A 23,410-nucleotide genomic window follows, 5' to 3' on the forward strand; every position below is an offset into this window, starting at 1 on the left:
GCACGTTATGCACATGTACCCTAGAACTTAAAGTATAATAATAATAAATAAATAAAATGACTAATTCAGAATATTAGAAAAATACCATTTAATAAAATTAAAATTACAAATATGATTTTGAAAAATGTAAATCAAATTATAAAACATACAATGTACAACACTTAACAATTGCTCACTAGGTAGTCCTCAAGAACCAGACACATACTACATTCTCTTTGTATTCCCTGCATAAAGTAAATACAGGACATAAAACAAGCATCAGATAAATATTTAGTGAAATCAAGAGTAAGATGGCATTCAGAAGATCCAAAGATGTATAAATTGTAATAGTCACAACTGCCATTTAAGAGATCATTCTGATTACAGTGACTGCGCTCTGCATTTTAGAGGTTTCATCCCATTTCATCATCATCCCAATTAGAGTAGGCATTATTATTCCTATTTTAATAATAGAAAAGTTGAGCCTCGAATAGATAAAGTAACTCAACAGGGTGATGTAATAAGTTTAGGTACAGAGATTCAAATGTAGGTATCTGAGTCGAAGCCAGCACACTGGAGTATGCCATGTGGCCCAATATGTAGGGTCCTTATCCTGTAGGCAGTATAGTCTTGCAGATGACCAGTTTTTTCAGTTCTTGCTTCTAGTTTCTAAGTTATGAAAAATTTTCTCTATGCAATTTGTTATAACCCTTTATAGGTTTATTAGAAAGCTGAGAGTGGAATATTATGTCATTTTAGTATATAAATAAATCAAACATAGATGAATTCAGAGTAAATAATACTGAATAGGCAGCAGAAGCAAATTATTTAACCTAGTACAAAAACTTTTGCTATTTAGGAATTTCTTCCCTTCATTTAGATTTGGTTAAACCAAATTAGGACTAAACTCATTTTGAATTGTGTTTAATCTGCCCCTGAAAAGTTGACATGTATGTGAGTAGATAGGCCATGACAAACGGTCAAGAACTAAGTTTCCAGGTACCCATTCCAAACACTAAATCTCATTAACTTGAAAACGTCTATACAAAAGTGTGGTCCTTGTTTCTGAGTCTCAAATAAAAAAATATGAATGGGAAAAAGCTATAAAAGGATCTTTTAACACAGACATTTATAATTTCAGAATTTAAATTTCAGTTTCATTTTTAAATACTTGTTTTGCAAAACATGGTCCTAACATAGGAGTCCTGTCACTGTAATTATTAATATAGTAGTACAAAAAGAGAATCTTAGAATAACAAGAATATTTGTGTGCATGGAACTAATGCCTAATTTCATGGGTTGATCTTTCCTTTAAACATTTGTAAAAATTTCCAAAAATTATGTCTTCTTCATTATAAAAATATAAAGACCCCTCTTCTTCATATCATATTTAGCTGAGTTAGTTATGTAAATTGATGAACTCTCAGTTAACTGTCTTTGGTTGGCTTAATGATTCCAGTTTATATCAGAACACATTTAATTAAAACTAATTATAACCACTGCAACACTATTACAAAGGTTCTGAGGCAGTCTTATCAGTTTCTTTCCTGAATTATTCCTTGGATCATAAAATAGGAATTCCTCTTAAACGTATGCAGATTATCTAAATTTAAATAGATACCTTTTAATAAAGCATATCCATGTAAAGATTGTCCTATATTGGGCTGCACACATTTTTTTAAACCATATTCATTGTCCTCCACATTAAATATGGGGAAGACAAGGGAAAAGAGATTGAATTTTTTCTCTTCATCTTTTCAAATCCCTTCTTCAAGGAAAATAATGGACATACTGCGTTAGGTGTGTATTATTCCCTCTGCACTGGAAGAAACATTTTTCACAGATGCAAGAAAGGCTTTTTTCTAAAACTGCACATCCCTGAAACCATACTGAAGCCTAATTTTGGAGCTGCAAAAATGGGCCTACCATACATTTGGCAGTATTGCCTAAAGCCTATTAACCTTAAAACCTGTGTTCAGGTGACTACACATCTCCACTTTCCAAACATTCAGTAGTCCCCTACTGATAAGATATTTGAAAGAGGGTAATGAAAATTAACTTCATAATAATGACCTGGAGACTAACATATGCCTGAAGAAGAGGGCTTTAAAAAAATTATACACATGCCAGGTGCGGTGGCTCACGCCTATAATCCCAGCACTTTGGGAGGCCGAGGTGGGCGGATCACGAGGTCAGGAGATCCAGACCATCCTGGCTAACACGGTGAAACCCCGTCTCTACTAAAAAAAAAAAAAAATACAAAAAACTAGCTGGGCATGGTGGCGGGCGCCTGTGGTCCCAGCTATTCAGGAGGCTGAGGCAGGAGAATGGCGTAAACCCGGGAGGCGGAGCTTGCAGTGAGCTGAGATCCGGCCACTGCACTCCAGCCTGGGTGACAGAGTGAGATTCCGTCTCAAAACAACAACAACAACAACAACAAATAATTAGCCAGGCGTGGTGGCGGGCACCTGTAGTCCCAGCTGCTCGGGAGGCTGAGGCAGGAGAATGGCACGAACCCGGGAGGCGGAACTTGCAGTGAGCCGAGATCATGCCACTGCACTCCAGCCTGGGCAACAGAGCAAGACTCTGTCTCAAAAATAAATAAATAATAAAATAAAATTATACGCAAACATTTGTACATTTTATGTTTACTGGACAGAAGAAATAGTCTTAAATAATTATCAGGGTTTTACTTCCTCATTGCCTTTCTCAAACACTAGCAGCCAAGGGTTGATTAGGCTACTGCTAAGTATGGCTAGAAGTGTTAAACATGAGCATGGACGTTTGTTGAAGACTTGTTGCTACTCTGAAGCATTTCTAGAATCTACTTATTTTAATGAAGAATTATTCAGAATGTGTCTTAAAGACTATGCCATCATTTATTTGCTTTCAACAATGTATTATTTGTGTGAGTAGGGAGGAAAATTGTTCAAATAACTCCTGCTGAAGAGTAGGAAACATCTCCAGGGACTTTGAAATGTCTGTAGCTTTAACTTTGATTTTACTCCAGCCATTCTGAAAATGAGCGAACTTCTTAACTGAAAGAAAAGAACATAATAACAATCGTTTATGTTTATCCAGATACACTTTTAACCAAGGAAGAGAGACTCCAAAGTAGTAATTGGCTTACTAAACAGTAATGTTGAGCGATAATTCAGCTTCACATGCCAGATACAGACTGCTTTTGCTTAAGTCTTGACTTTTCCACTTATTTGGCTCTGTGCCCTGGTGATTTATTTTATTGCTATATCTCTATTTCTCAAATGAATACTTAGTGTGGATTTCTCATGTTTCAGGCTATTGCTTTAAGCACTTTATCTCAAGTAATTTAACTGACAAAACAATGCAAGAATAGAGGTAGTATATTTATGCTGGCTTTACAGACGGGGAACTCAAACTCGGAAGTTGTAAGTAACTTGTGAGAGTCACATAGCTGTGAAATAGGAAAGTAGAGATTCTAACTCTAGAAACTAAGGTGCTAGGGCAAAGTCTGTGATCTTAACATTTTCATAGAGTACCTATCAAGCTCTTAGCTTAGATCTGACACAAAATGTATGCCCAATCAATTTCTTATAAGGACAATATTTTTAAAAAATTCATTGGAAATAGCATAGGCTGCCTTATTCTATATTTTGTTCCAAGATGAAACTGTTTACAAACCAACAAAATGACAAAGTATAATAAAATATCAAGAAAAGGTTAGCAATTTTTTTTCACTAGATTATGCAGTTTAAGATAGATTGGGGGGGTAATAAAAATTCCCAGCAACTAAGTCACAATTGTTAAAAAATTTCATGTATGAATCCCTTAATTTGAAGGAGAAAGGATTGTATGCTGGAAATAAGATGGGTTCTGGTATTAAACCTATTTAGGCTCCAATCTCTCTCTCTCTTTTTTTTTTTTTCTTTCTGAGACAGAGTCTTTCACTGCCACCCAGGCTGGAGTGCAATGGCACAATCTTGGCTCACTGCAACCTCTGCCTCCCGGGTTCAAGCTATTCTGATTCTCCTGCCTCAGCCTCCCAAGTAGCTGAAATTACAGGCACCTGCCACTACACCTGGCTATTTTTTTGTAATTTTAGTAGAGATGGGGTTTCACTATGTTAGCCAGGCTGGTCTCAAACTCCTGACCTCGTGTTCTGCCCACCTTGGCCTCCCAAAGTATTGGGATTATAGGCGTGAGCCACCATGCCCAGCCTAGGCTCCAATCTTAATTTACTAATTGTGTGACTTGGGAAAGTTATGCAGTCTACATGAGACTTGGTTTCATCGTCTGAAAAATGGGATTAATAACACTTAACTAATGGACTGGTTAAGTGATCTAATGCATAGTATGGAAGATAATGTATACAGAATCGATCCTAAGTATGTCCTAAGGGGCAGAGAAATAAACACTCTAGCAGGGCCATACATTTTCATAAACACAAAGTGAATTTTATGATCTGTGTTACAATGTTTAATTTGAAAGACAAAATGAAAAGCAAAAACAGAAAGAATCTTCACATGGAAGCCCTGTATATCTCTTCCCAAATTCTTTTTTAGAGTTTCCTTTGTTTAATTTCCGCTTTCATAATTTGTCATCTTTCCAGCTCTTTTATCTCCTCTTTAAATGTAATTAGGACACCACAGAGCTTGGACTACATAGCCGTGGAGTTAATTTGATTGCGGCTCACATAGGCCTACTGGAGTTCACTCAGCGCACCTCCAACTGGTAGCAAAATGCCCACTGCAAGCTAAGAGGCCCTTAGTGGTTTCCAGGAAAGACAGAGATTTTCAATAATAACGTCCTTAATATAATTCAATTACTAAGATATTTTAATGGAGAAACAATCTCAGTTATAGCTATCTTCAAATTTGTGGCACAGACATTTTTTCCTTGTTTACTTTCTTGACTACTTGTCTCCTTCCAAATTAATGAGAGTTTTCAAGTGTTAACCACCAGAGGGAGCCATGCATTGTTATCAATATATTTCAAACTTATTTATGCTGACAAGGAAAATGAAATCAGTTGAATGTTTTATTTACAGTACTATATAGTCCTATATCCAAAATAAAGTCACTGCTAATTTATTTCAAACACTAAATTCATGCAAAATTGAACAATTAACATGAAGTCTTTTTATTGTTCCATGTTTACCGTTTCATCCAAAAGAGAAAGTCCCCTAAGGTACTATTTTGTGCTTGAATAAATGAAATATTTCTGGAAAGAAGATACAAGAGAATATTACTTTCCATTTATAAATTCATTGAAAAAACATTCACATGTAAGAGAATAAACTCTAATGAAAGGGAACCTAGGATGACTGTTAGCAGGAAGTCAGATATTTGTGTCTGTCCTGTTAGAGCAAAGTCATTTATTTGGAGCTACAAAAGAAATAAAAGAATGTGGTTCACTACCATTATTTACAGCGTCCATGAAAGAAGGGAAATTGGGCAGATATAAAGCCACTTAGGGAAACATTCCATGTTTTTACGAGGGAGGAAAAGAGGATACATAACTCTCTCCCAACCCCCTATCTCTACCTTATGCTCTCTATCATCCAACCTTTCCCCTTCCTCTCACCTTGCACAGAAACACTTTAGGGATGTTGTGCAGAAAGGTCTGATGTTTTTCTTTGCCATCGACATATAGCACCAAAAAGTATGTGAACAGCAGATGCCTCCATGTAAACTCATTTTTTCTGTCACTCACAAAATGCTCTTTGACTCCCTGAGTTGAAGCTTAGACCTAATAATTGTGAAACTTGTATAATGGAGTTTATCCATCAGTCACCCCATAGGCTCCTGCAGCAATGCATCCCTTCAATTCTTTTCTGCCAGCAGTAAGAAAGACATAGATGGAGGACTATATTTTTCTGTTTACAGAGCTCTTATCATTATGAAGAACTGGAGACAATTAGGAATAATTTAACACACAAATATAAATTTTCATATTTATTAAAAACAATGTTTTGGTGGGGTGTGATGGCTCATGTCTGTAATCCCAGCACTTTGGGAGGCCAAGGTCGGGGGATCACGAGGTCAGGAGATCAAGACCATCCTGGCTAACACGGTAAAACCCAGTCTCTACTAAAAAAATACAAAAAAATTAGCCGGGCGAGGTGGCGGGCACCTGTAGTCCCAGCTACTCAGGAGGCTGAGGCAGGAGAATGGTGCGAACCTGGGAGGCGGAGCTTGCAGTGAGCCGAGATCGTGCCACTGCACTCCAGCCTGGGCGACAGAGCGAGACTCTGTCTCAAAAATAAATAAATAAAAATAAAATAAATAAATAAATAAACAAACAAACAATGTTTCAACCAAAAATAGATGTTAAATAATTTCTTAAAAGTGAACTGAATTGAAATTGCATTATCAAAGTTAAGGGAACATGTTACATGGACTAGGTAAGTATTATCTCACTAAAGAGGAATACATAATTTAAACAATTATTTTTGGAATGTTAACTCAACCGAAGAGAAAATATATTTAGAGTACTCTCATCTTGTTTGGCAGGGGTGGAGCAGTATTTAATCTAAATATCTTCTCTTGGACTAAGTATACAAGTTTAATTACTTATTAAAATTATCAGCTATACTGATTATGTAAGTCTGTAGGTACAAGTGAATCACAATATTGCATCTTATAAAACCTTCCAAGCTGATCATCCTTCGGTTTAATTCATGAATAATTAGCTGAAACTTGTAAGTAAAATAAAATGCAACTTATAACAAGAAAACCAGTTTCTGTTTCCTAAAATAAGTAGAGCAGTATATAAGTTTTGTTTTCTCTCTCAGGTAAAGTAGCAATTGAAGTGCATAACTATTAAATGGGGACTCTCTATTTCTCTTTAGGGGTGTCTGTATAGCCATATTAGCTATTTGTGTTATCTTGCATAGTAAATTATAAAAATAGCTTTTATTGTTGAGCTCAACTTGGAAGACATTTACTTACAAACTTGTGAAATTTCCTCTTTCCATAAAAAAGTCATTTTGGTTAGATATTTGTCAAAGTTATCTTTTCCTAACCTGCCTGGTATTAGTTCTGTTACCCCCTCATTTAAAAAATCAAAACAAAAACAAAAACAGAGATTGTGTTTTGTTAAAATTAACTTGTGGTTGGTGTTGACTTGTGGAACAACTTGTGAAAGGTGTCAGCACACCTTCGAGTCCGGATAAGACAATATAAATAAAATACATACATTGAATAGTTATTTTTCCCAGTTGGAATAATTTTTTAAAATCTTATTTTTTTCACTTAGGATTTGTTATTACACTTTATTTCTTTTATCTTTTATATTTATTTTGAATGAGAACATATACCATTATTTCCTTGTTCTGTTATCTGAGGAGCAGATTGTCATATACTTGTTTTGGAGGAAAGGATACTAACAGATTACTTCGGGGAATAGATATCACAGACAACAAAGATGGGCTCTTTGACAAGAAAGTCTACATATTTTTAAAAAACAGCCCATTTTTAAAAACTCAGTAAATAAAAGTTTATGAAGTATCATCTTAGATTGGATTTCAAACTTAAAGCCTCATCTCCCGCCTGATAGATATTTTAAGTGTTGTTTAGATTTCAACAGTTTAACAATTTTGGCTATGAGGAAAATGCATACATTAAAGTTACAGTTCTCCCTTATAAATTAGTGGAAAACACTGAGATAGGAAATTAACATAGAAAGCCACAATTACCTGAAAAATTATAACTGAAGAAACATCCTTGTCTGTTTTAGAAGTCTGTCATTGTTTTATAAATCCAATTCATAGCTTCCAAAGGAATTAAAATGCAGTCTTGGAGATGAGAAAAAATGCTTTCATATAAACCTGAACCCTGATATTCAATGAGATGGAGATGTAGTAGTCAGATTATATACATATTCAGTACTAATAAATATGTGGGACATAGGTTTCTGTTAATTTATAAAAAACTATCTTTTTATTAATATTATTTTTAATTGATAAATCATAATTGTATGCATTTATGGGGTGCAATGTGGTATGTTGAATTTCTATATAATGTGCAATGATTATCAACAGATGACTGGATTTTAAAAAGTCATATACACATATATGTATACAATGGAATACTATTCTGCCTTACAAAAGAGGAAAATTCTGTCATTTCAGACAACATGAATGAACCTAGAAGATATTATGCTAAGTGAAACAAGCCAGGCACAGAAAGACAAATACGTCATGATCTCACTTATATGTGGACTCTAGTAAAGTCAAACTCATGGAAGTAGAGAGTAGAACAGTGATTACCAGAGACTGGGGATGGAGGAGAGTGAAGGATTGAGGAAATGTTGTTCAAAGGGTATAGATTTCCAGTTAGATAAATATTTTCTCAAAAGCATTATTGATAGGCGATTTTCAGGTTACACGGAGGCTAAAGGGAAAAGTGAATAGTTGGAGAAGTAAAATTTCAGTAAATTCTGCATTGACAGGGAGTTGGCACTGGTTGGAATCTTGTTATAGATGAACAGTAGATCAAATAACCTAAAATGAGTGTCCTAATTGGTGTGACTAGTAGTAGCTTGATATCAGACAGAATGAGATTGGGAAAAGTGAGTATTTCTTTGGGAATGTAGCAGAGAATTCATGTCCAGATAATCAATACCTCATAGAGTATCTATCTATCTATTTATCTGTCTATCTATCTATCTATCATCTATCTATCTAATATTTATATATATGAAAGACTTAGCAAAAAGTCTGACACACACTAAATTATAAATATTAAAAGAATAGTAATAAAATACAGGTATTTTTATCATGGGTATTATTATTTAAAGAGCCTCTCTCTCTCTCTCTCTCTCTCTCTCTCTCTGCCACCCAGGCTAGAGTGTGGTGGCTTGATCATAGCTCACCGTAACCTCAAACTGCTGACCTCAAGCAATCCTCACACTTCAGCCTCCTGAGTAACTGGGACTACATGCATGCACCACTATGCCCAGCTAATTTTACTTTATTTTATTTTTGTAGAAACAGGGTCTTGCCATCTTGCCCAAGCTGATCTTGAATTCCTAGGTTCAAGCAATCCTCTTGCCTCAGCCTCCCAAAGGACTTGGATTACAGTTGTGAGCCACCATGCCTGGCCTATTATGGATATTATTTAATGGTAAGTTCAAAACTAAATATAGAAGTCCAAAGTACCTTCCTTCAAGAGAATAAATACTTTGATAACTGTTCAAGTACTGGGGAATAAAGAATAAAGAGGTAAAGTTTAGGTTTAGGTACTAACTCTGAAATTTACTAGATCTATGGTTGGTCATTAATTTGCAAAAATCCTCTGAACCTCACGTTCTTCATTTGTGAATTGTAAATAGAATTTCACAAAATAATTCACCAAGAAAGCAGTTTATTGTGAGAACTCAATGACATATCATTTGTGAAAGGCCTCAATACAAGTTAAAGCTCTGTACAAATGATCTTCTTCATTTTTATAACTATACAAAAGTGCCATCTTGACATAAATTAGCTGATATAAGCACTGTGGTCCTTTTCTGAGAGTCTTGAAAATCTGTTGTTCAACATGGTCAGGATCATATCCATTTTTTATTCTTTCCTTCATTCCATGTAAGGCCATATGAATCCATAAAAAGGCCAAGTAAGTAATTTCACACTTAGAACATTTCTTTGTGTTGCTGTATAAATATGGCACCATCTGAAGAGAAGACAGGAAATAAGAAAAGTAGATATTCTTCCTATGGAAGTAACATTGTAATGTTTTATGAAAAAATGTACCTCTTAACAATTGCCTGCATTGTTTATTTCAATCATGATTCCTATCAGAAATACCTTACCTTTCATTCCTCCTTGATATCACTGATTTAAAACTTGCCTTATCAGTTCTCTGCCATCTTCCTCTTTAAATGTAATTAAATATACAGGGTATGTTAGTGAACACTATCTTCAGTTATCTTTGAGATGTTTCCTGTATTGTTTATTCCTGGGGAAGGACATCACATCTGTTTTAGTTAGCTTGAGCTGCCATAACGAAACACCATAAATTAGGTGACTTCAACAACAGAAATTTACTTTTCACAGTTCTGAAGGATGGAAGTCTGGGATGAGGGTGCCAGGATGCCTGGGTTCTGATGAGAGCTCTTTTTGACTTGCATATGGACACCTTCTTGCTGTATCCTCACATGGCAGAGAGAGAATGAGCAAGCTGTCTTGTGTCTCTTCTTATAAGGAAACTAATCCTATCATGTAGGTCTCCTACTCATAACCTCATCGAAACCTGATTACCTTCCAAAGGTCCCATCTCCAAATATAATCACATAGAAGGTTAGGTCTTCAACATATGAATTTGAGGAATTCAGTCAATAGCATTCTGTTTTGGGCCCCAAATTCATGTCCTTCTCACATGCAAAGTCTATTAATTCCACCACGACGTCACTAAAACTCTTAACTTGTTTCAGCATCAACTCTAAAGTCTAAAGTCCAAAGATTCATCCAAATATCATCTAAATCAGACATGAGTGAGACTCAAGGTAAATTCATTCTGAGGCAAGATTTCTCTCCAGCTGTGAACCTGTGAAACTAGATAAATTATGTGCTTCCAAACTTCCATGGTAGGAAAGGCATAGAGAAGACATTTCCAGTCCAAATGAGAGAAATATGGAAGAAGGAAGAGGTGACGTCTCAAGCAAACCCAAAACTTAGTAAGACAAGTTTCATTAGCTCTTAAGGTTGCATAATACCCTTTTTTGGTTAGATGCTCTGCACTCCAGTCCAGCTAGGTTGGCATAATTATCCCCTTGGCTCTTCTGAGGCAGACCCACCCCTTAGCCTTGGTGGGGAAACTCCATCCACAGCATTGGTCCTGCTCTTTTAAAACCAAGATGGAGGATGAAGCCTTGCTCCTGGGATCTGTATACTCTGGTTTGTGGTGGAATCAGTAGTCGTGATGATTTCTAAATGACCATTGGGGTACTACTTCCTTTGACTGAATTCAGTCCATAGTACCATATTCCATACCTTCTTCTCCTGATCACAACTCCTTACTTCAGATCAGTATCTGGGTTAAAATTTTTATTAAATTTCTGATTAAAATATTTTTATTCTTTTAGGAGTGTGCCACATTATCACTGTTAAAAATGCTATTTGTTCTAATCAAGGACTCATGAAGAATCTATGAAAGAAGTTAACTATGAATAACCTCTTCCCACCTATAGGGAAAGCAAGTCAAGCCAACCTACAACAAGATGATGTGGTAGGTTTTTTTAATTTAAAATTCTAATATTATTTTTAGAGAGATTAAATATATGTTGTATAGTATAAGCAATACAATATGATCACCATACCATGGTATATATTGTTTCAGTTGTAAAATTAAATCTGAAGTCTAAATTTTTTTTTAATGACACATTGTAATCCCAGTAGTGAGCTGGGGTTGATGGGTCATATGATAGCCCTGTTTTTAATTTTTTGAGGAAATTCCTTAGTATTTTCCATAATGGCTGTACTAATTTACAATCCCACCAACAGTGTGCAAGTGTTCCCTTTTCTCCACATCCTCACCAATGCTTGCTTTCTTTTTTCCCTATGGTAATTACCATTCTAACTAGAGCAAGGTATTATCTGATTGTAGTTTTGATTTGCATTTTCCTGATGACTAGTAATGTTGAGCAATTTTTAATATATCTGTTGGTCATTTTTATGCCTTCCTTTGAGAAATGTCTGTTAAGCCCTTTTGATCATTTTTTTAATATTTGTCTTTTTGTTGTTGAGTTGTTAAAATTCTTATATATTCCAAAAATTAAACCCTTATCAAATGTAAAGTTTGCAACTATTTTCTCGCATTCCGTAGGTTGCCTGTTTATTCTGTTAATTGTTTCCTTTGCTGTGCAAAAGCTTTTTATTTTGAGGTAACCCTATTTGTCTATTTTTTCTTTTAATTGTCTGTGCTTTTGAGGTCTTATTTTAAAAATCCTTGCACATGAACAACACTTCAAGGCCATGAAGCATTTCCCCTGTAATTTCTTCTTGTGTTTTCATAGATTTTTGGTTTTACATTCAAGTTTTTAACCCATTTTTAGTTGAGTTTTTTATATGGTAAGAGTAAGGATCTAAACTCATTCTTCTGCATGTCAATATCTGATTTTCTCATAACCTTTTACCGAAGAGACTATCTTTCCTTCACTGTGTATTCATGGCATCTCTGTTGAAAATCAGTTGGCTGTATGTATGTTGATTTATTTCTGGGATCTGTATTCTGCTCTACTGGTCTATGTGTCTGTTTTATGCCTGTACCATGATATTTTGGTTACTGTGTCTTTGCAGCATATTTTGAAGTCAGGTAGTGTGATGTCTTCAGCTTTGTTCTATTTTCTCAGGATTGTTTGGCCTTTGGGGGTCTTTGTACTTTTGTAAGAATTTTAGGATTTCTTTTTATATTTCTGTGAAGAATGTCATTGGTATTTTAATCCAGATTGCATTAAATCTGTAGATAACTTAGGGTAGCCTGGTCATTTTAACAATATTAATTCTTCTAATCTATGAACATGGATTATTTTTCCATTTATCTGTGTCTTCTTCAATTTTTTTATCAACATTTTACAATTTTCAGTGTAGAGATCTTTTACCTCCTTCGTTAACTATATTTTTAGATATCTTATTTTCTTTGTAGCTATTGTAAATTGAATTTTTTTCTTGATTTTTTTCAGATAGTTTACTATTAGCATATAGATAAGCAACTAATTTTTGTATTTTTTGTATCTTGCAACATTACTGAATTTGTTTAATAGTTCTAATAGTTTTTTTGCAAAGTTGAAATCTAAACTTTTATTATCTATTTATAGATTTTCCTTTTCTTTCATCACTTTTTTTCCATGCTTTCAACAATTCAAAACAAGGAATTTAAATACAATTCAACTTTTTTGTTGTTTGAACATTAAGTTATTTTTAAGTTTGGTCTCCTGAGCTAACTTTCAATAAATGAAAAAAAGGGCTTAAAAATATTTAGAGAGGAAAAATTATAGGCAATTGAACAAGAGATACTAATGTGGGGAAGGAAAAAAAATATGGGAACACTTTCCTCCTTAAGTTTGCATTTTTTTCTATATATTCTAAATTTTATATAGCTTTTTCTTTCATTTTCCACCATTGAATCACCAACAGGGAAGAAAAGTGATTGTTAAAAATGAGCACAAAAAAGAAGTGTGGCTGGGAAAATAAAGATGTTAGGAAAAAACAGAAAATGGAAGAAAAAGAGTTAAATCAGGTGAAAGGCTTACAGAAAAGCATGTAAGCTAATAAATTCATCATAACATAAAATTTAGAGGAAAAGTCAGATAAAAATTTATTCCTATTTGTCTGAAAACAAATGTGGGAGAGTTAAGGGTTTATGGAAAACACTTCCCATATAGAATATTTTATTAGTTTGTCCATTCATTCTTTTATCTCTTTACCTATCATTTATTCATTAGTTTATTTTCCTGTCTCTTATTTCGTGAATCAACTACACAGATGCTTCTCAACCAAGGGTGGGGTTACAACCCAAGAAACTCATTATAACCTGAAAAAATTGTAAGTCAAAAGTACATCATCAACTTAAAATATTTTTAACATTTGATAGGTTTATCCAGGCTTAACCCCATTGTAAGTTGAAGAGCATGCTGAATGCCTATCACTTTTTGTACCATTGTGAAGTTAGTCAAACCCATCATAAGTCAGGGACTATCTGTACTAAAAAGAAGTATTGATTTATAAAAAAAATTGTGCTTCATTGGAAAATTATACACTGCCTAGAGCATATCCTTCCAGGTCATCTGATTCTATAGGATTTATTTCACAACTTTCTAAGTTTTAGATAACTGATGGCAATGCAAAATAATTCTTACCTATAGACATGTAAATTTTGTCTATTGGAGGTTCAGTCATCCCCAATTGTGGACATCCACCCATTCATTTTAATATTCTTGATTTATAATATATCTGTTCTTTGGATTCTCCTTTGACTTGATTGTAGCATCTTAGTAGTTCACTTATTATTAAGTTAAATGAAATTTTTTTAACAGATGTTCATTTATCACAGTATTAGGTTGGTGCAAACATAATTGCAACTTTTGCCATTACTTTTAAAAAGTTCAAATTTTTTTTTGCCATCACTCTTAATGGCAAAAACCTCAATTTCTTTTGCACTAACCTAATATATGACAATCATGATTTACTCATCTTATGAAAATTTTCTTTTAATAGTCATCTTATTTTATAAATATTACCTTTTCAGATTTTCTTTTGGTGACCAAAGGAGAGGTTAGTAGGGTGCGAATTTGTTATTTCAGTTGTAACCTCATGCTTTATTATTACTAAGGAGATACTGCTTTGGATTTATCCGTTGACAGTGTCTTTAACGTTCAAAATGTAAAGCAGTGGATTAGCATTAATTTATCAGAATATATATGGAAACAAGTGGGTTTCACAGTACAGAGACTTCATATCTTATTTCTTAAAGCCAGGAGACATCTTTCAACTAGACAATTCCCTGTGGTCCTCAATCTCTCTTCCACTCTTTGTGATTTCTTTAGTGTTACTATAATTTTAAGCCAGCTGATAAAACCACTGAGTTAAATCCATCTACATACTATCAAACCACCTGATTGTCCCCTAACACTTTACCTACTGGGGTAGGATAGTATTATCCTTCCCAGTTTTCTCCTTTATCCTTTATTAATGAGGACAAAGCTCTGATTTTTTTTTTTTTTAATCTTGCCCAAATTCCTGTTTAAAGGTTCTGGGGAGCCATGCCCTAAAAACCATAAATTCTCATCAGATGGATTTTATTTGACCCTATATATTGTGACTTACTTTCCAGTCTGACTCTGGCATAACATTATGAGACAAGGAAAGAAATCAAAATATTTAACCCCTAAACATGTTTCTCTGCTATATCTTCATCCTTTGTGGGGAAAAAACCTACATCTGTAAAGACTCTCTAATAACATAATTAGATTTTTTTTTTCTGGGCTCTCCCGGTCTTGGAGAGATTAACTAAACGTCTAGCACCTTTTAACTATCTGAAGAAGAAATATTTGCCATCTGTTGTCTCTAAGGGCAGCCACTGTAAGACTTTAAAGGAACCTTGGTCTCTGCTATCTTTTATCTTAATCTGAACATTTCTTTCTATAGATCCCAGGTCTTTCGACAAACTCAACCAATTGTCAACCAGAAAATGTTTAAATTTACCGATAGCCGGAAAGTCCCCACCCCCACTACTCACCCCCACACCCCGCCTGCTTTGAGTTGTCTTGCCTTTCTGAACCAAACCAATGTATTTCTTGAATGTATTTGATTGATATCTCATGTCTCCCTAAAATATATACAATGAAGCTGTACCCTGACCACCTTGGGCACATATTCCTGGGACCTCCTGAAGACTGTCATGGGCCATGGTCACTCATATTTGGCTCAGAATAAACTCTTAAAATATTTTACAGTTTGACTCTTTTCATTGACACTAAAAATCACATAACATTTAAAGCAACTCCTAGAGACATTCATATTTTTCTAAAATATTAAAAATCCATATTTACATTTAAATATGGCAATTGTAGTCTTTCACTTTACTGTATGCTACATGTAGACTCAATCACAGTTTTATAGTTACATTTGAGGAAGGGGGAATGCATATTTTGGTAATATGCCCTCTGTGCTGACTTCATTATAAAATTAATTTTGTCATAATGTCAGCAGAGTTAACAAAAAAGTAGAAAGGAGATTTAAAATAAAACAGAAAAAAAAAGGAAGAAGAAGAAAAGTAAACATTCTGCAGCTCCATGAATAAATGAAGACAGATCCTCTCATCATTTTAAATCCAGAGGGGATTTCCTCCTGGTAATTTACAACTGCATCAAAGAATTAGTTGTTATTTTAAAAATTACCTTAGGCAGAGAAGCATAATACCTTAAATTAATATCATTAGAATTGCTATAACAATGGAGCATTTTAGAGAAATCTTTATTAATTTATAATAAATAAGACCTTACTTGCTTGTGATCTGCAGAATCAAACATTGATTTCTGATTTAAAAATGTTATTTTGTTGTTTCATTTCAAAACTGCTAAAGAAAGAAAGGAGAACAAAAGTATATTCAGAAGTATATTCTGAATGTTGTATTATTGATTCAGATACTCCTGTACCTAACTGGCTTTCATTCTGTTCAATAATCCTGGAGCATCCTGGTCATGTTTTTCAAAACCGTACTGAAGGAATGCTAACCTGTCCATTAAGATAAAAGGCCCCAAATGTCGTTCCTAACACAAAAGGATTAGGGTCTTTCTGTGTAGCATCACAACTCCTCTCGGCTAAGCAAGGAAGCTGACACTGAAGTGATGGATGACCCCAATGTCTATTATGCATGGCAGCACAGTCCATAACCTCTGAGTCACAGCTTGAAATAACTTTTAACTGCATATATGAATTTTCTTAATAAGACTACTTCTCAGGATATCAGTTTTAAAACAAGTTCCCACATTTTAATTTCAGCACTCAGACTCCTATTTATGCATAATATGGCATTTTGATTTTTACCAAAGAGCAAATTCAGATTCAGGAGGTGAGAGAAGGTCAGTCAAAAAATCAGTGTGAAAATAAAAGGCCTACTTGAGAAGTACTTTAATAAATCTGTAGTTTTTTTGTTTAACCTCTTCATATCTTAAATAGCTTAATATCTCATTTTAAGTGTTCTTACCACCAAAACACAAAAGAAAATCAAACAAACTGTATTAGTCTGTTTTTACATTGCTATAAAGAGCTACCTGAGACTGGGTTATTTATGAAAAAAAAGAGGTTTAATTGACTCACAGTTCTGTATGCTTAACAGGAAGCATGATTGGGAGTCCTCAGGAAACTTACAATCACAGCACAAAGTGAAGGGGAAGTAAGCACTTCTTCACAGGGTGGCAGGAGAGAGAGAATGGCAAAGTTCCACACACTTTAAAAGCACCACATCTCATGAGAACCCACCCACTATCATGAAAACAGCATGGGGGAAATCCACCCCTATGATCCATTCACCTTCCACAGGACCCACGTTCAACACATGAGGATTACAATCCCACATGAGATTTGGGTGGGGACATAGAACCAAACTATATCAAAAACAAAACAAACAAAAACCAAAAGGACACAAAGAAAATTTCAGACGTGTCAGACATGTCTTTTACTTTAACTGCGGTGGTAGTGTTCATGGTGTATGTATATGTAGGTACAAACTCATCAAATTGAATACATTATATATGCAGGTTTGTGTTATCAATTATACCTCAATAAAGCTGTTAAAAATGTTATCCTTAAAAATTAAAATATTTTAGCCAGATTCATTTTCAAAAGGCCAATAATTCTGATATGTGTCTCTTTTACGTTAACATGGCATGTTGAAACTGGTTTGAAGCTTGTGTTACTAAATTTTGTTAAGTTTTTCATTAAATTACAACAACAACAAAAACTTCAAGGAAGGATCATGAACCAGCTTTTCCACAGTTTGGCTAAAACCAGCTGATCCTGATAGCTTAAGCCCTAATCAGTGGGTGCTCAATAACCAAGAAAATTAATGAGACTTACAATCTGAGAAGACTAGTCGAATAATTTAAAAAAAAAAAAAACTATTTCTAGAAAATGCCACCACCCTAATGCAATTGGTAGTAGTAGCAATCTGAAAGGTTATTTAGAAAGAATTGGCATATCCAAATTGATTGACAATATATCACATTGATTTTTGGTTAATTTGTATGCCTGGACCTAGACGACAACAACCAGAAAGATTAAATGCTTCATAAGCTAGAAATAATAAACTAGAAAACTATTTGGAAATAAGAATTATGTCGCTAGTAAAAACCATGTGAACTATAAATACACCCACATGCATTGAAACCATGTATTTAAGATAAAAACAGTATAGAAAAAATTTATAATTTATACTTGTCATAATAGCATACACTATTAAAATAAAAAGATAATTTTAATATGTTTCTAATTTGTAGGCTGTATTTCAAGAAATCAAACACTGTTTCACTGCTAAAGACAAGCATTATTTTGCTAATATGGGAAAATCACTAATGTAATTACATTCATGCATCATTATGATCCATAAAAATAATATACTTCTATGCTGAGACAATTAGATCAAACTTCATGAATAAGAAATTTGGTAATGTAATAAATTGATCTTCTGGGAGATGCTGATTTTTCCTTGTATGCTTTATGGCTTTGGTCTGTGTTGCAGGAATATTTTCATATTCCTCCTGAGATTGAGTAGAATGACAATGAGAAGAATAAAAAAAGAATACAACATTACATTGGCATTCTGTGTTGCATTTGTTAGTTGTCTATATCGGGACACATATTGTTTTGACTTTTTCTACATTTATATATTTGTTTTATATTGCACGATACATGTTTGGACACCATGCTACACATCCCATTATTTGATATTAAAATGATCAACTCTGACAGTGACCAACAGATACATTCTTTAATCTTTCTCTCACCTTTGTTAATGCATGCAATTATACTAGTCAATATTTTCATGAAATGTGAACAGTACAATTGCAACATCATTCTACAAAGACCTCAGAGAAAAACTACCAAACCCAAGATATCAGTTAAAATTCAAATCTTTTGGTTTCCAACTAAAATTTATAATTTACTTGTGTAAAAAATAAGAATAAAAATTCTCACTACACACAATGTGTAAGAATACAAAAGACTTTGATAGTTTGGTGCATTACTGCTAGGTTTGATAGCAGAGTAGACTTGTTATTTTGTGGATGTTTATTCCCAAGTGGGTTGGATGATTGCTTGTAAGTCATTTCATTCCTTGTAAAAGCCCTAGGCTGCTGAGCACCAGGCCTCACCTTCTGTTGGCCTCTTGCTTCTGCATACTTATTGACAGTAAGTTAGAAATCTTTTCTTTATACCACAAACTATATTAGTGGTATAAATAAAATAGGTTATTTTAAAGAATAAAATTTATAATAGAATTATAAAAATGCACAAAATGTGTTTGATATGTTTACTCCATATACTTGTAACTAAAGATAAAAATGCCACAGAAGATATAAATGTGGAATATTATCTAGTTATCTGTAGTTACATTTTAATTCAATTTAAAGAAGAAAGCTTTAGTTTTAGAAACCTGGAAATGAGTTATGAGTTTCAAAATTTAAAATACTTTTATGGCCTTCAAATTCCATTTCCACAGTCTGACTGCTCCCTTCCTGATTTTATCATTTCAATAATCTTTCACCTGCTCTACCTGCATATAAAATCCTAGCTCTCCATCTTTAGGCTGTTGCTGGAGTTATTTTATTAAAATCCAAATCATGTCTAATTTCTACTCTCTTTAAAAGGTTTGGTGGTTCTCAAATGCTGATATAATGAAAGCCAGATTTCTTAGTTGGCTTCAGAGTCTTAAGGAACTAGTTTCAACCTGCCTATTCACCTGTTGTGACTTTCAATAAAGCACCAACCACATCAGACCCTTTTCCTTCCTTAATAGACCATTATGCTCTTAGTCCCCAATTCAAGCCATTACCTTCATCTGGAATAACCTCACCCAGCTTTTCCCTTCTCTAATTTGCTCATCTTCCTATGCCCGGTTCAAATGTGCCTCCACCCTTATGCCCCCTTCTTCTCTACAAAATGCAACAATAGTTCTTTACATATGGAATGCTAGGAGCATATGCCACATCCTTTAATTGTCACATCTAGTAATTGAGAAAAATAGAGTATTTTCTACTTGCATGAACTCTACAGTCTGGGAGAATTAGGAATAAACTCATGACTGCTCCCAAGAGGGTGACCTTGGGAACTTAATCTCTAATCTTAAATTTTCTTATCAGGAAAACCAAGGATAATATGAGAAACCATTTTATTGGGATTTTCTAAGTATTAAATTAGTTCATGAATGTAAAATATTTTGCATAGTGCCTAGTATAAATATCCATTTTTTATTTATTTACAATTATTATCATCCCAGGAATAAAATAAGCCATTGACATGCCTATCTCCTGAATCACACCTGTAAGTATTGTTGACTCAAGGAACATAAATTATTCTGCACACATGATGTGCTCTGTTTTATAAAGTGTGATTCAAGAAATATTTATTGAATGAATCAATTAATCATTGAATGGCTTATAGAAGGCAAAGCATTTCTGATTTTTTCCCAAAAATAATTCAGTGTAATCATTTTTATATTATATAAATTATTTTATTAAAATAACCAATAATTTATAAAAACCTTGAATAAAATGCTTTTAGTATTTCTTGAATTTCACATAAAATAAAATATGTCATAGCATTTATAGTCTAGTAGGATGCAAATAAAATGCCTGGATTGCATTTGATCCATCAAAATAAAATAAATTCTTGAAATATTGACATCTATTAGATAAGTTCTGAATTTTAATTTTAGGTATCATATAATATGAGTAATATATATGATTAATTTCAATACTAATAATGATAAAATTGTCATTTATTAAATACATGTTATTTTGCAAGAACTAACTCAAATAATCTTCATAGTATTTGCCCAGGATTGTTATCTTTATGTTAAGGATATAAGTTAATTCAAATCATAAACTTAAAAATAATTAGATTAAAAATATAACAACACTTCTGCTTTTGTCAGTCTGGCAAATGAAAAGTCTCACTATGAAAAAGCTTCTTATGCAAAACAATTAGTTTCTGGATAAAACTTACTTTTAAGACGTTTCTGGGCTGGCAGGAGCATGGAAAACTGCAGAGGCTTCTTCTGTGTAAACACAGGCAAACAGAGCTGGAGCAAAAAGCCTTTAGTGTTAACGAAATGCTAACAGCCCCACCCAAGAGCAAATGCCAATGCCTGCACTGTATTTTGGATTCCTAGGCTTGGGCCAGGAACAAGTTGTTAGAGCTGAACCTGATACTGCTTTAAATTTGAATCCTGTAAAAGAATTAAGAAATCCAAGGTTGGAAACATCTCCAGGTTTCTGACAAAAGCAATTGCATAGTCATTCTTAAGTAAGGGCCTCAGGATTACCACTGATAAAAACTAATGGCATCTGAGCTTAGAGGCAAAAATCACCAAGCACAGAAGAAAACTTTCATTATGAGTGAAAATCATCAAGAAAAAAAGGAGATTTAAATCTCTCAGAAGACTTCAGGAATTAGAAATACCCAGAGCAGAATAGAATATAACTATGTATAGACTTTTTAAGTTTTCTTTTGACATATATATATATTTGTCATGTACAGTATGATGTTTTGAAATAAGTATATATTGTGGAATTAATAAATTGGAAAGCTGGGATCACAGAAATGAGCAATAGAGACTATCCACAATGACTAGGCAAATTTGAAAGAGAATGAAATGAAATCTTAAGAAATAAGAAATAAGGCATTTGAAATTAAGAACAAAACAAAACAAGATAGGGTGCTTAGCTATCAGCTAAGACACAACTTAAAGGAAACTGATAAATGGAATATCGGGAAAAAAAATCTATAGGGTAACATTTAGATAAAGGAGGTTGAAAGTATTTTTTTTAAAGGTTCAAAGATAAGAAAGAAAATTATGAATGCCTAGCATTTGTCTAATGAGTGTCTTCAGAAAGTAAGATAGAATAAAGGCAAAGTTACATTTATAATTATAATGTTAAGAATTTTCTAGAACTGAAGGAAGATAAAAGTCTATAAATACTGAATGACAATGTATAACAAACAGGATAAACTAAAGCAAAAAGAAATGGAAACTCCGCAAAACTATAAGAAAAAAGTGGTTTGAAATTAAAAAAGAGAAAAAAGTTCATGTATAAAAGAATGAGTATTAAACTGACAGATTTCTCAACAAAATCAAAGGATGTTCAAAGAGTGAAATAATAAACTCATGAGAGAAAATAAATGCCAACCTAGAATTCTGTACTTAGCACATTTGTTTTTTCACCCTTCAACCTATGCCAGAAGTATTGTCATCTTAACAGTAAGTCATTCTGATCCACCAGTATAAAATCTTTTTTATTTAAGTCTCATTTAATTTTTAAACAATTTTAATGTTTATTCCTGGGTATTTTAATCTTTTTGACACAATTGTATGTGGAATTATTTTCTTAATTTTATTTTGTTTGTTCATGGCTAGTACACAGAAACACAATTCTTTCACACAACTGATCTGCAGATTTAAGTCAATCCCTCTCAACATCCCAGAAGACATTTTTTTGGGCAGCGATTGACAGGTTGATCCTAAAATTCATTTGGAAATATAAAAGAACCATAATAACAAAAAGAATCTTTAAAAAAATCAAAGTTGAAAGATTAATACTTTTCAGTTTAGAAACTTACTACAATGTTCAGTAATCAAAACAGAACAGTATTGGCATAAGAGTAGACATCGAGAATTATGAAATAGAATTGAGAGTCCAGAAATAAACCTTCACATTTATGGTCAACTGAATTTTGAATTTTGACAAGAGTACCAAGAAAATGAAGAAATAATAGTTTTTTCAACAAATTGTATTGAAACACCCGGGTATCCGCATGCAAAAAAATGAGGCTGGATTAATACCTCACACCATACAAAAAATATTAGGTGAGAATGAACCATATTCCTAAAAGTAAGGACTAATTCAATAAAATAAAACATACAGAAGAAAATCTAGGAGTAAAATGTCATAACCTTGAATTATTATGGTTTCCTAGTTATGACATCAAAAGCACCAGCAACAAAAGAAAATAGAAGATAAATTTGATGCTATCAAAAATATTACACTTCAAAGAACACTATCAAGAAAGTGAAAAGTAACCCAGAAAGACAATATTTTAAAATTATATGTCTGACATGATACTTAGATTTAGAATATATAAAGAATTCCTACAACTCAACAGTAAAAAGACAAATAACTGAATTTTAAAATTGAGAAAGGTTTTGAATAGACATTCCTCAAATGAAGATATACAAATGGTCAATAAGCACATGAAGAACTGCTCAACACCACTAGTCTTTAGGAAAATACAAATCGAAACCATGAGATATCAATCACACCTACTAGTTTAGCTAGAATAAAAAAGATAGACAATAACATATTAATGAGGATGTAAAGAAATAGGAATGCTTATACGTTGCCAGTGGCACTGTAAAATGGTATAGAGACTTGGGAAAACAGCCTGGAAGTTACTCAAAATGTTCAACACTGTTATATGACCCTGCAAGTCCACTCTTTTTTCTTTTTTTTTTTTTTTGTTTTGTTTTGTTTTTTGTTTTGTTTTGTTTTGTTTTTTGAGACGGAGTCTCGCTCTGTCGCCCAGGCTGGAGTGCAGTGGCGCGATCTCGGCTCACTGCAAGCTCCGCCTCCTGGGTTTACGCCATTCTCCTGCCTCAGCCTCCTGAGTAGCTGGAACTACAGGCGCCCACCGCCGCGCCCGGCTAATTTTTTGTATTTTTAGTAGAGACGGGGTTTCACC

At 33.6% G+C, this 23,410-nt stretch overlaps 1 long non-coding RNA gene across 1 annotated transcript in view; it reads right to left on the reverse strand.

The window, feature by feature from the left end:
- The window catches only part of LOC144340666 (uncharacterized), a 70,805-nt gene extending 50,025 nt beyond the window's left edge, over positions 1-20,780 (reverse strand). The window contains exon 1 of the long non-coding RNA XR_013416911.1: positions 20,678-20,780. This is a non-coding gene — a long non-coding RNA (uncharacterized LOC144340666). The remainder of the gene's footprint in view (positions 1-20,677) is intronic.
- Between the last annotated feature and the right edge of the window lie 2,630 nt (positions 20,781-23,410).

Source organism: Macaca mulatta, chromosome 4 (genome assembly GCF_049350105.2).
Source record: "Macaca mulatta isolate MMU2019108-1 chromosome 4, T2T-MMU8v2.0, whole genome shotgun sequence".
NCBI lineage: Eukaryota > Metazoa > Chordata > Mammalia > Primates > Cercopithecidae > Macaca > Macaca mulatta.